This window comes from Centruroides sculpturatus, unplaced genomic scaffold (assembly GCF_000671375.1).
Source record: "Centruroides sculpturatus isolate CEXI.00-Female unplaced genomic scaffold, Cexi_2.0 scaffold2248, whole genome shotgun sequence".
Classification (NCBI taxonomy): Eukaryota; Metazoa; Arthropoda; class Arachnida; order Scorpiones; family Buthidae; genus Centruroides; species Centruroides sculpturatus.
In genome coordinates this window covers 38,956-45,912 of record NW_019386608.1, presented here as the reverse complement: position 1 = coordinate 45,912, position 6,957 = coordinate 38,956, and positions in this window count along the sequence as shown.

Genomic DNA, 6,957 nt, shown 5'->3' with positions numbered 1-6,957 from the left:
AGTTTGATAATTAAGAGATACCATTTCAACATCTTGTAACAGATAGATTATAATAAAATCTAATTTCACTTTTATATCATCATATTAAATGCAGTTTGAAGTTAAATAATACTGTTAAATTATTATTAAATATTTTTAGTTCTGAGGAATTGAAAAGTTGAAAATAATTTTTGGTACTGTATTTTCAATTATTATTTATATTTTGTATTTCCAATTACTGATTATCACTTTATAATAATTAGTTTCATCAAAGTAATTATACTTCAATTTGAAACAAATTTTTGAGTTTATACNATTATAAGCTTTTAAAAATTTTCCAAATCAAGGAATTATTTAAGTAACAATAGGTATTATTTATTGTAATCACTTTGAGACTATACTGATAAATATACCTGAGTGATATGCAGTGAAAATAATTACACCACAATATGTGGAAATTCTAGTTTCATTAAATCATATACAGTAGAGCGTCATTTATCCGAATCAATTGGGGACTGGGGTTGTTCAGATAACCAATTATGTACGAAAAAATATATTAATTTATCCCATGTTGAAATTTTTCTCCGTTGCGTGTCGCTTCGTGTTGAATTTTTGTCGATGTTAAGCCTAACGAAGACTATTGTATTGTTAAAAATTATTATTTTTTATTTTGTACAAACAAAACAAATATATTGAAAAATATAAAAACAATAAAAAATTATACTTCAGAAGTTAATTTAGTATCAAAAACATAAANGAATTTAAAGATTGAGCATTTTTCACAGCTTCGAGAATTTTTTTCTTTGCCTTTTATAATTGTTCTGATATGACAATTCCGGTAGATCAAACTTCTTTGCCAATTCACAAATTTTCATTTTTGTATCAAAGTCTTTAATAATAGGTACGTTCGTAAAGTCAAACGAGTTAAACACGTTAGTAACGAATCGTTCGAAAAGTCTAACGAAATAGGAATAACGATGACTTCATTCTTGCTTAATTTGTTCGACTTTACGAACATACCCAATGTTAACTTTACATTCCAAAGACAAAGTTTTTCTTTTCTTGTTTGACGCAGAAGAATTAGTTCTACTTCATTTGGATGACATAGTAGAGTCTCTCAAGTCTCCGTAGATATAACAAACACAGAAATAAATAACACAAAATAAATTGTAGCTATGTGTGGATTCCGCGCGACACATCCAAACATGTAAGCTGAACAATAGTGTGGGGGGAGTGAGTAATCAAGGGTTGCGTGGCGTTCAAACAAAAGACGAATCGACAAGATTTGAAAATCGCGTAACTCCTGGTTCGCGTAAGTTGGGGTAGCGTAAGTCGGGGTATTACTGTACTTCAATTTGAAACAAATTTTTGAGTTTATACAATTTTTTATTTATAGCATTTCATAAGTTTAATTACAAAATTATAGAACAGCATTAAATATGAAACAATGTTGAATTACATTGGTTTTGTCAATTTAGAGAAAATATACATATTTTCCATCATAAATATCATTACCTAACATCAATAAAGTCAAAAATCATAACTTGCCAAATAATCAAAAGTTTTAACCTCAATAATGTTTCACAATGCAATTTTTGCTATTTCACAAAGACAAATTATTATCTTTGTTAATTTGATAACATTTGCATTTGAAAAATAATTTGCAAGATTTAATAAATTTGTAACTAACATATCATTTATATCAATTATATATGAAGCATGCAATGCCATAATGTTGTAAATTCCAAAAAGGAAACTTTTCAGGAGAAGTAAAAAACATTTTTTCTAATGAATGAATTCATTTCAATTTTACAATAAAATGGTAAAAAACTCACTGGGTTACAAATTCTCTGGAATATCAAAATGACGTAAATATAATCCATAATGTTTTACACACCAAAAGTCACATGACTTGCACTCTGGCACTTTAAATGTTATATTTTCACATAAATTCATCCTCAAAATACAGTCACTTACACTGCCAATATCACAACAATATTCTTTTGTGGCAGAAAACATTTCATTTAGAATTCAATCCTTCAATAAAACGTATTTAGAAAAAAATGGCATTTACAATGTTATGGCATTGCATGCTTCATATATATCTGTTCATTCAATTTAGTAAAGTTATGCCATCACACCTAGATGATATGAAGCAAAGGTTATTGTCCAGACACAAAGAACATACCCCTAGAATCACATAAGACTTAATCAGAACTCCTCAATAGAATCCCTTCTAAATGTACATAGAAAGGATAATGATTCAACCCCTGGGTCTGGTTACTCTCAATACAAGCTGAATGAATGAATTGTCTATCTATTCCTATTTATGTTGCTACATCTGTTTGCCTTTTGTTCTGTTTTTGTTATATTTTACATTAACTATCATTAGACAAAATTATTTTTTAGTGAACTACAAGTTAATTTACATATATGTGTTTTAGTACATTGCTTGTATTTTTACTTTCCTGTATTTGCATTTATGTTTTAAATTTTAACCATTTATTTTAATTTAATGTTTCAAATAGTTTCCAAATATCTATGTTCTTGAGGTTCAAAAATCACACTTAAATGCAAAATTTCCAGCAAAGAAATGCTTAACTTCAATGTTCGAATGTTTTCAGCTGATAAAATAGTGGCCGAAAATGTTCGAACATTGAAGTTAAGCATTTCTTTGCTGGAAATTTTGCATTTAGGTGTAATTCTCTATTTGAAAAACATTTCATATCTATATATAAACATCCCAAAGCCTGATGTATTAACAATAAACCAAATGACAGCCTTAAACCAATTAATTAAGGTAGTTGTTTGGTTCATTTTATATATAATAAAACTCGACTCCTTAACTGACTTAGCATCCATATCTTTTTGTTACTAATTTTATGTAGTCAATGGATGTAGACTGATAATGAATATTTAACAATTCTTTAAAACTACAAAGCTTAACTGCAATACAATGCAAGTTACAAACTTAACAGCATTAAAATGTGGTGCTTAGGGTCCAAAGAATCATATCACAATATAAGTGAATTGCATTAGAAAATTCTAGCCAGTTTTCTGCATTCAACTTATACCTACTATTAATTTCACATGCCTCTTGTTTTTGTTCATGATAACTGCAATACTATAGGATAGCAATATAGAAATTATGGGTGCATTGCCTGGTAAAACTGCTTTCGTAAAAGTTCAGTAATTCCTGCTTTAAGTTAGCTGCTGTAGTGCTAGTTGCAGCAAGGTTTGGAAATACTAATGATAAGAGTTTATCAGAACAAACTGTATAGAACAAACTTTATTTTCTAAATTATTCTTCTTTAATATTTTGAAAATTGAGATTGGAATTATTTCAGAATTTTTCCCTGGAAAAGATACAAAATCTAAAATTTTTATTTGCACCCCTAGTTTGTAATTTAAAAAAATAATTAATGATGGAAATAATTTAGTTTCCTTGTGAATTGATGCATCTGTAAATATTGTTATAAAAGCAACATTTTTCAGTTTTCAATTGTATAGGGTGCAAATACCTTTTTTTTTTATCATCACTTCAATTTTTATATGAGTGCAAGTAAACTTTGGCTTGAATAATGTATAAACTTTGCACATTATTCAAGATTAGATGTACTGTACCATACAACACATTGATCAAAATATTTGATTATGAATTAAAGTATAAAAAGCAAGGAATAATTGCTAATTCTAAGTCAAAAACTAACCTAGAAAGTACATTTGTACACATAAATGCTTATTGTTAATGTTTGATGGTTCAATGAACTTAATAGAATACATTGCACTCATTTACCCACTTGCTACTGCTTAGATGCAGATGTTACAAACAGTTTTTTTATGTAACACATTTTGTTTTATAATGCCCAGTTTAGTTTTCATGATAATAGAGCCACACTTCTTACATTTATCTCCATTGCTACTTTAAATTTACTATTATGTTTTGGAGACATTTTTGAAGCACTAAACATAAACATTTATAAAAATTGCAAACAATAGCAAAAAATGCCACTACAAACTTCAACACCAACTCACCAGCAGCAATAGAACTCAGAATTTGTGCAAAAGTGAAAAATGACAACATACAATAGAAATAAGCTTACATTAATTATTTATTAAAAATTTATTACATGTGATTGGCTAAAGACTGACTTCAATGTCACCCCACAGGCAGCACAATCTGCGCAAAATTTAAATTTTAGATGAACGGTCAAATTGTTAGCAAGTCTGAAAGTTCGTAAGTGAAGTATATACTTTTTGTAGTACAAACACTAACTATTATATTTATAATAAGAATTTAAAAAATCATAATTTATCCCTCCAAGAATTAAATATGCATGTGTACCAGTGGCATGCCGTCATTAGAAGCGGTGGATGTGCCGCTTCCCTAGTATTTTCTAAAAAATAAATACATGTTAATTTTAATTATATGAAAATAATCGCNTATATCATATGAAATTAATTCAGTAATATTTCAAGATCATTTTTCAATATAACAAATACTTTTGAAAAAAAAAAAGTTACAGGAAAAATGTTATGTATGTATTAGAATAATAAGTCAATGAACTTTACTAAACCTCTAAAAGACATATTTTAAACATTCACATAGTTGTCTAAATGGTTGTTCATTGCATCAAATTTTACGAAGATTTATTTACTCTAATCTAGAGTTAGGTCTAAGTCAAACTTTTTGTCAAAGGCAAACCTTTAAATAAAAATACTTACTTTCCGAAGACTGTGCTCTTGTATAAGAGATTCTTGCAAAAGAAGTTCTCGACGAGGTATCGAACCAATCTCTTATACGCAGTATTTATATCATCTCTTGACTCAAAAACAGAAGAAAAAGGATATATACAGTGGCGTGCCGTCATTGAAAGCGGTGGATGCGCCGCTTCCCTAGTATTTTCTAAAAAATAAATACATGTTAATTTTAATTATATGAAAATAATCGCACAATATTTTATTATAACCGCATTATGTATCTTATTACAAATTTCTATATTACATGTGAAAAAAAAGATAAGATTGCTATTGTATATTTGAATATTAGTGGTGGAGTAGCGGAGTGGAAACGCTGTATTGTCAGCATCCAAAAAGCCAGATTTGCACATGCACTTTACAGAGCACCAACCTCACCCGGTTTAGCTGGTGGAAGCCTAGAACCTCAGATGGCTGCTACACGTATAACACATCCAATTCTATCCAGGACCAGTTCCGGGCTGTTAGCCACCCGCCCACTAGATATTTGGCCGCCCTCGCCCGATTATGTGAATCACGAGTAGATTTATAACTTAACCCAACTGATAAGAATTTACCTGTATGCTTTTATGATAGTTTTCTGTATAGTTGACAGGAGTTTAAAAAAATCCGTTAAAATATTTGATATATTTATTCCGCTCTCCAATTTTATATTACTCACGGATTTCAATGTGATATAACGATTTCGTATGTCCCATCTTTAAGGGGATGTAGAAAAAAATGTGTACAATTCTTGTATAATGTTAAAAAATTAACTGTTACTTTGGTAGCATAATTTACAACTAAATTTAATGAATGACAGAGATGCACAAGGTACAGAAAAAGCTTTAGAATTTATTTTCCTTAAATTTACAATTTATATATCCATTTGTCATAAAAATTTGTCTTTCCACTTTTTCCCGAGACTACAAATATTCAACTAATAAATAACCGGTTTCGACTTATTTCTACTTAAGAAGTAGTTAAATAATTAAGTGATTAGGGAATTGGGAACATAAATAAAACCCTGATGAAAGAGCCAAAATTTTACTTGAACAAAAGCCTAACCAAACCAATCTCTAGCCGAGTACAGTGGGACTGATTTCTTCGAAATATTAGATGTAATAAAGACAGACATTTTTCTAGTTCAACGAGAGTAACCGAAAAGTTGTAAATTTTGGAAATTTCCATGGACAACACCTGGTCCTAAAACAAATTAGTTGGAAAACAAACGATGGACAAGCTATTAAGTTTAACATATTTAGACTTTTACAGTTATGGTGAGAAACGTTTAAAATTTACAACAACCCTGTTGCGTCTTTTGAGGTATATTAGTGATGCAACAAAAGAAGCATTTGAAATTGACCGGTATCGGCACCCTCGGGATTTGACAGCCTGCGGGCATTTACACACTGCACACCTAGCAGGACCGTCTCTGATTCCACTCGTAGGAAGCTATTTGACTAAGTGGTTAAGATTTAAAGAATAAAAAATATTTTATGTTATTTTTATCTATGTTTCATTACAAAGCTATATTTAATTATAATTTTCTTTAAAAGTATATTCATACAATTGAAGAATGTTTTGTACCAGGTATGTATATCCACCAATCATTTTATTTCACCGAGTAAGTTTTTATAATTTTATTTTTAATTTTAGCCCTTATATCGTGGCTAGCGATTCGGAATGTAATTGCGATATTGAAAATTTATTTTAAAAAGTTTTGGCTCAAGATCATATAATGAAAAAGAAAACATTATTAAAAGAGAAAGGCCAATGCCTAAGTCAAATATAAACACTTAAATAAAAAAAATTTGTTTGACATTTTCACGATAAAATGGCTCCGTAAATGCATAAAAATGCAAAAATTGTTTTGTTGGCTTGCCTACTATTTTCAAATGAAATTAGTGTGTGGAATAAGAATGGCTTTGACAATTTAGCTGACAAAAGACACGAAAAATTGTTGATTCTTTAGTATTTGAAGCAATTTGGAAATCGAAGCGGAATAGAATTTAACATTAGTAAATAATATAAAATAAATATTGAAAATTATAACGAGATAGTTACGGTTAATAGATATATTATATCTAAATAAATAGATGTTATATGTTTTTATCAAAGCAAGAATTGGCATTTAGAGGGCATATGGAATATATTGGATCTAATAACAGAGGTAATTATATTGAACTTGTTTATTTATTAAGTACGTCAGATAAATAATCTATTAAAAATACATTTAAA